Genomic DNA, 6,847 nt, shown 5'->3' on the forward strand with positions numbered 1-6,847 from the left:
ATCCATGATGAAAGTGGAGCAAGCGGTCAGAGAATTGGATCACCAAACAATTACGGGATGAATCTCAGACATATCCGGACAGGATTAGATTTCTCAGAGGACTTCTGAATAAACCGAGAAGCAGTATCTGAATAATGAACAAATGTAAAAACAAATCGTTAGTGAATGGGCTGTGCTTTGTATTTTTGACTCAAAAAGAACCGGCTCATAAGAGTCATTTGTTAATGAAGCCAACTACACTGGGGCGCTGCTTTCGCGAGCAACCATCGTGCACCATCGTGCGCTGTTATCGCCGCGGATGAAAAGTAGCACATGAAACACTGCTTACATTTATATTTTATTGTGTGATAATTCTGGGGTGGCAGGTGGGGTGGCACAGCTTTTTCTTAGGGTGGCAGTTGCCACCCCGTGCCACCCTGGTAGATCCGCCCCTGATGCAGTTATACTTACGTGGGTACTTTCCTGGGATTACCAGACTCTGAATATAAAATTATGTTCTTTAATAACATGAAACTGTATGTTAATTCCGCAATCATTATTTACGGTGTTGCAATTATTTTGTTTCACAGTTTCTGATAAGAATGCAGCAGGATATGTTTTTGTGAGAGTCTCTACCTATAAATAGCAAATATAAAATGAGCTTCAATTAGGGAATTGAGATGTCCTTCAAGATGGCTGAGCTCGATCAGTTTCCGGGTCATAGGATGGAGGACCGAGGACCGAGGTGCCAGGAAACGAGGAGGGATATTGAGAAGCACCCTGGGATTGGGAACCGCTGTGCTAAAGGCTTCTTCTTCTTCTTCTTCTTCTTCCGTGTTTTTTTTTTTTTTTTGGCGAGTTGCTTTCTTTGTGCATATCTCCACCTACTTTTGCTCGTGCAGTCATAATTTATTCATAATCAGTTTTTCCTTGTTTTTGCTCTTGCCTCTTTCTCATATATCCATCCATATATTCATATATAATTATTTGATGCTCCATCCCATTCCATTTCCCAAAGTCCCACCTGGCATGTTCAGCTCCTCCAGATTGGCCCCTAAAATCTGGAATAGACCAGAGCATCCTTGTTCTATATTAAGTCCTTTCACTTAATCCAGTAGCATGTATTTTATTAATATTCTGTATCCTACTCTATCCCTATTAAAATCATAACCTAACAAATATGCCAAATCCTTACCTTAACTCTTTTGTTTAAATATGATATTAATTCCTTTTTTTTCCTCATCATACCTTTTGCAATCATATATTACTTGCTCCACTGTTTCATTCTCCCCACAATTCTCATATAAACCAGTCTCATGAACTCAAGTTTCAAGTTCAAGTTTACTTTATTTATATAGCACATTTAAAACAGCCACAAGACTGACCAAAGTGCTTCACAAAAGAAACAGCATCATAAGAGTAATAAAAACAAACAAAACATACAAAATAAAGAACCAGAATAAAACACTAACAAAACATATATAATAGGCAGGAATATAAAACCTAATAGGCCAATGAGAACAGATGTGTTTTTAAGAGAGACTTAAAAATGGTCAAAATAGGGGCCATTCGGATTTCCGCTGGCAATTCATTCCAGAGACGAGGACCAATTACCGAGAAGGCACGGTCACCTCTACGCTTGAGTCTGGAATGTGGAATTAAGAGAAGGTTCTGGTCGCCTGATCTTAGTCTTCTCGAGGGGATATACTGATGCAGCAATTCAGATAGGTAGCCGGGTGCTTGATTGTGCAAAGATTTAAAAACAAATAATACGATTTTAAAATGTATTCTAAATTGAACAGGCAACCAATGAAGGGCCTTTAAAAGGGGAGTAGCGTGATCCCTTTTTTTATTTTTTAAAAGAAATCTAGAGGCAGCATTTTGGACCAGTTGAAGACGGGCAATTTGGGCTTTAGAAATGCAACAGTATAACGAGTTACAGTAATCGAGAAGTGACGTAATAAAAGCATGACAAAGTTTGTCGAATTTTAATGAGTCATCTAAAATAACACCCAGGTTCCGTACCTGCGAGGACCTAATAGCCGATAGGGATCCCAGGTCAAAATTAAAAGCTTTCATATTTTCTGAAGGGCCAAAAACAATTACTTCAGTTTTCTCCTCATTTAAGGATAAAATTTTTTGAGATAACCAGGATTTAACCTCATCTAAACAGGATGAAAGAGCAGTCATGGCCAGTGGCTAATTTTTTCTAAAAGGTAAATAGAAATTTTCTCCCATTGGAAGGTCGATTTGTTGCTAAAAGTTGCTAAATGACCTTGTGATGTCATTGCGCGATGACATCATTACGTAATCACGATGCAAAATTGTGTCACTACATCAAATCTCAGTCAAAAATATATTTTATATGTTAATTTAGATTTGTTCGTAAAATAATATAAATGCTAATATAATATTAAAATATAACTTTTTAAATACAAAATTTAATAATTGTTCAATAATTCAATGAATTAATAAACTTACACATTTTTGAACAATTACAATAAGTTTTATTTTTTTATTAGCTAGTAAACTAGTAAAACCTCACATTCTGAACAATTACAGTTTTAAGCAGTGTAATAGTAGTTAGCTAGCATGCTACATTCTAAGAAAAGTCTGTAAAAATAGTTTTTCACAAACTGCTATGTTAATATGAAGGAATTTTCCTTACTGATTTTTCACAGGTTTTTTACCTGCATTTTAAATTACGCATTGTATTTTGTGTTTTCGGGTTACAGGGTTACAATGGATAATGGATAAGGAATAATATCCTGGAAAATTACTATATAATGCCTTTTCCATTTTCTAGATATTTTTCTTACAGTGTACTACCTGATCAACAATCCCAGGTACAAGCTACTAACAAGGTTTATCATAAATGAACAATTATTCAATTATTATTATGATTATTAAATGTAACAATTGCAAATAATAGCAAACTTAATTCATGTGATGTGTGTACTGCAAGGCATCCTTAATTTCCTCTTTTTGTGTAATTTAGATGGACAATGTGTGCCTTTTTATTGTTTGAGTCACTTATCAAAAGTTGCTAAAAGTTGCCAAATGAATATAAGAAATAGCTAAACTTGTTGCTAGGTGCTTTTGGAAGAAAAAGTTGCTAGGGTAGTCTGAAAAGTTGGCAAGTTGGCAACACTGCCCTCATGCTCAACACTGTGACGTTTTGAACGTGGAGTTTCACTCTATTTATGAGGTAAGCTATAGATGGCCCTGTGTCCATTTATACAGTATTTTAGCTTCATTTGCACAAAGATGTAGTAACGTTTCAGTCTATTCTACTGTATAAGGATGCAATTCATTTTCCCTCTAACCTTCTGCTGTTTGTTTTTCCGAGGGACCAAGTTAAGAAAGAAAAAAAAATGTAAAAGAAGTGTTAAAGTAGGCTATGTGTCTTGCACAAATAAATGTTAGTTGCATAGGCTGTCAATGGAGGGACAGAAAGCTCTTGGATTTCATCACAAATAACTTAATTTCTATTCTGAAGATGAACGAAAGTCTTAAGGGTTTGGAACGAGATGAGGGTGAGTAATTAAGGACAGTATTTTTATTATGGTCAGAACTAAACCTTTAAGATCATTTGAGTTAAATGATGATGAATTAGTAAAATGAATGCAAATGAAAAGTTTCATGAAATATTATTCTTCAAGACATTTTAAAAAGCATGGGAGTTCTGCCATTTCAACAATCGTTTTTGCATTCTCACAGCTTGCTCTTACTGCCTTTATTATAGCATCGCCCACAGAATCAGCTTCTTCTGCCACTTTGTATCCAGTGATTCCTCCTCCAACACCTCCTGCGAGAGCCGCAGCTCCGATAACACCGGCGGCAATTCCTGAAGTCGCTGCTGCTCCGATGCCGGTTCCTGCAGCCACTTTCACCCCGATGGCTTTCACCGCTGATACAAACTTTGCTCCTTTGAGTAAAGACACAACAGTTGCCACTGCAATGCCGATGCCCAGGAAAGCACTGATCAGTGTCCCTGTGGTCACTCCGGCAAGCCTAATGAAAAGTTTTTTATAAACATTTTCTTTAGCTCTCCTTTTTCTCTTCTGCATGCAAATCGTCCTCTATATTTTCAATCTCTTCTTGAATTTCTTCCTCCACCATCTGAAGCAGCTCATTGTTAAAGCAGCCTTTCTCACTTCCCTTCAGATTCTTCTCGAAGGTCCTCAAAAGCTTTTTCACCTGCACTCTGTTGCTCCTGTAACCCCACCAGCGTTTTCTCCAGTGTTTGTTGTCAATAACATGACAGCGACCTCCACATTTTTCAACAAGCTGCTGTAGTTTTGGACTCTCCTTCACAAATTCCTCAATGGTTTGACCTTCTAGATCTTCACCGTGAGTGAATAAAACTGATATGTGTTTAAGGATATCACCACACTGCTCAAAATATGAATTCATAATATCCACAATCTCCATTTCTTGTTTCGTGTACCTTGCAACCTTTAGAATCATTACTATCGTGTCAGGACTTGGACCCATTTCAGTGATGGATTTAATGATTTCAGCTCTGATGGCGTCCTCGGTAACAACTGTGTCAAAAATTCCAGGTGTGTCAACAACAGTGATTCTTCTTCCAAAAACCATCCCATTTCCACTCACACAGTCTCCAGTCATCGACGAAGGTGAAGCTTTACTCTTGAATATTCGCTTTCTAAGGATTGTATTCCCAGTGCTGCTCTTGCCAACCCCTGTTTTCCCAAAAAGGACGATCCTTCTCTCAGGTTTAGATTTTTTAACTATTGGAAACACAAGAGTTTTGTTATGAAACTGTTTTTTTCCCCTCATAAAAAAAAACATAATAATAAGTTGCTGCCTTAAATATTTAAGTACAATCAATTTAAAATAAATTTCAACTTAAATGACATTAAAATGACTTTAAAAATTTGTTGTATTTTGAATAACTGATAAAAATGAAAAAAGTGAAAGTAATGGAAAAACATGCTGCCATAACTTATTTTACAGTGTAATGCTTTCAAGGCATTATGTATACAGCATTACTTTTTTTTGTATCCCAAATACCTATTGAAACATTTGCTTCAAACAAATAGGAATTCAATTCACTTAATCATTTTTCATGTAATTTACAGCGCAAAACAGGCACAAATGTATTTTAGAGTTATTTTATGCCAACATTTCTTACCTCCCATTATTCTTGTCCTTTAAAGCTCTGTAATATGTGAAACAAGGTGTGTTGCATTAATTAAAATGTACTTTCTTTTTAAATGAGTATTGCTCTGAATTCAAAACAAAAACTGTACAAAAAAGTCTTGAGACGCATGAAAGATTTTGTTTCTCATTATCTTAAAAACATTTTGATTTCAAACACTATTGCTAAAATTCTTAAAATTAGTTTTGTAGACAAAACAACTTACTCCTTAAAGGACTTACTCCTTCAGTAATGTTTTAAAAAAATGCACCTTTGAAATTGAATGAATGAATCACGATGAATCCAGAGTGAGCAAAGCTGAAATCTAGACAAAGAAGAAGTTTAAATATAATATCACGTGTTTTGCTCACCACATTACCATACTTCCCTAAGTGTTTATATGACTTTATTTGTTCAAACTTTTGGCTGTTATAACTGATATATTATTATTTGCAAATTAAGCCGGAATCAAAACACATATCGAATAATAAAATAGGCTACCATATTACTTGCAGATGTCTTTAGTGAAGAGAAGCTGGATTGTAATTGTTTTAGTTTGGCAACAATAAGCACAGAAGATAATTTATTTTTCCTGATTTTTTCATTGCTGGGACTGTAGTTACAGAATCATCCGTAAGTTCATTAAACAAGGTATTACTTTAGAAAATTGCAGTGAGTTTATACAGATACAGTAAATGATACATGAAAGACACTTATTTGTTATATTAATTCTAGAACTTCCTCATTAAAAACCAGTTTATTGTCATATTATTTCTGAACTTCCTCAGTAATGCTTTCAGTTCAGTGGGTATAGTTCTCAAAAATATCAGTTTTCATGTATTTTTGGTTTGTATTACACTGTTTCCCTTGTTCTCGCTTCTGGCATGTTTGATAGGCCTGTCTGCTATTTTTGACACAGTCATATTACAGTGAACACAGACGCATTAGGTTCTGCCATTTTAACCTGAATCATTTTCTCAACCAATTAATTTAGAAGAATTGATTCATTTACCAAATAAGTCCATTTATGAGTGAGTTCTTCAGTCATACACTACAGAGATTCATTCAAATGCAATGATTCTTTCATGAAGAAACACTAATGTGTGATTTTTGGAGACCACATCTTCCATTAATCCTTAGTATCCTTGTTAGCGGAGAAAAACATTTTTATTTTTTATCTTTTTATAAAAGTAATAGGCCTTGCGCACTTGCGATCATGCTGTAGCATTGTCTTTCTCGTAGCATTGTCTAATTTGCAGGTGTTTTTTCTATTCTTCTATAGGCTCGCGCATTTAAAATGGCAGAAGACATTGTGGAAAAGCTAATCTTCGAGGTCCAGAAAAACCTACCACTATTTGACAAATCAAACCCTCCTTTTCAAGGATACTTTAAAACAAATGGGTGTGTGGAGAACAATTGGCCATACCCTCAGAATGAATGGTGAGAAGTATTAACAGAGATCAGATAATTATATCAGGCTAGCAAACAGTGTAACAAAATTATCAAGCACTAGTTTCAACAACATTGCCTTGCCTCCTTTGAAGTTGTAGTGAAAAAGGCTATGTGTTGTTTTTATTCCACTACAGTGACTGTGTTAGCTAAACTCACTGTTAAATCAGATTGGATGCGCAAGAAACATAGCATGCTGAGGTTAAATCCAACAAGAACAGCAATAACATGACAATACAAAACAATTGCACATGG

At 35.4% G+C, this 6,847-nt stretch overlaps 1 pseudogene; it reads right to left on the reverse strand.

Annotated features, from left to right (window-relative positions):
- Positions 1–910: 910 nt before the first annotated feature.
- Positions 911–5,144, reverse strand: LOC131531037 (GTPase IMAP family member 7-like; annotated as a pseudogene).
- Positions 5,145–6,847: the final 1,703 nt, after the last annotated feature.

Source organism: Onychostoma macrolepis, chromosome 22, assembly GCF_012432095.1.
Source record: "Onychostoma macrolepis isolate SWU-2019 chromosome 22, ASM1243209v1, whole genome shotgun sequence".
NCBI lineage: Eukaryota > Metazoa > Chordata > Actinopteri > Cypriniformes > Cyprinidae > Onychostoma > Onychostoma macrolepis.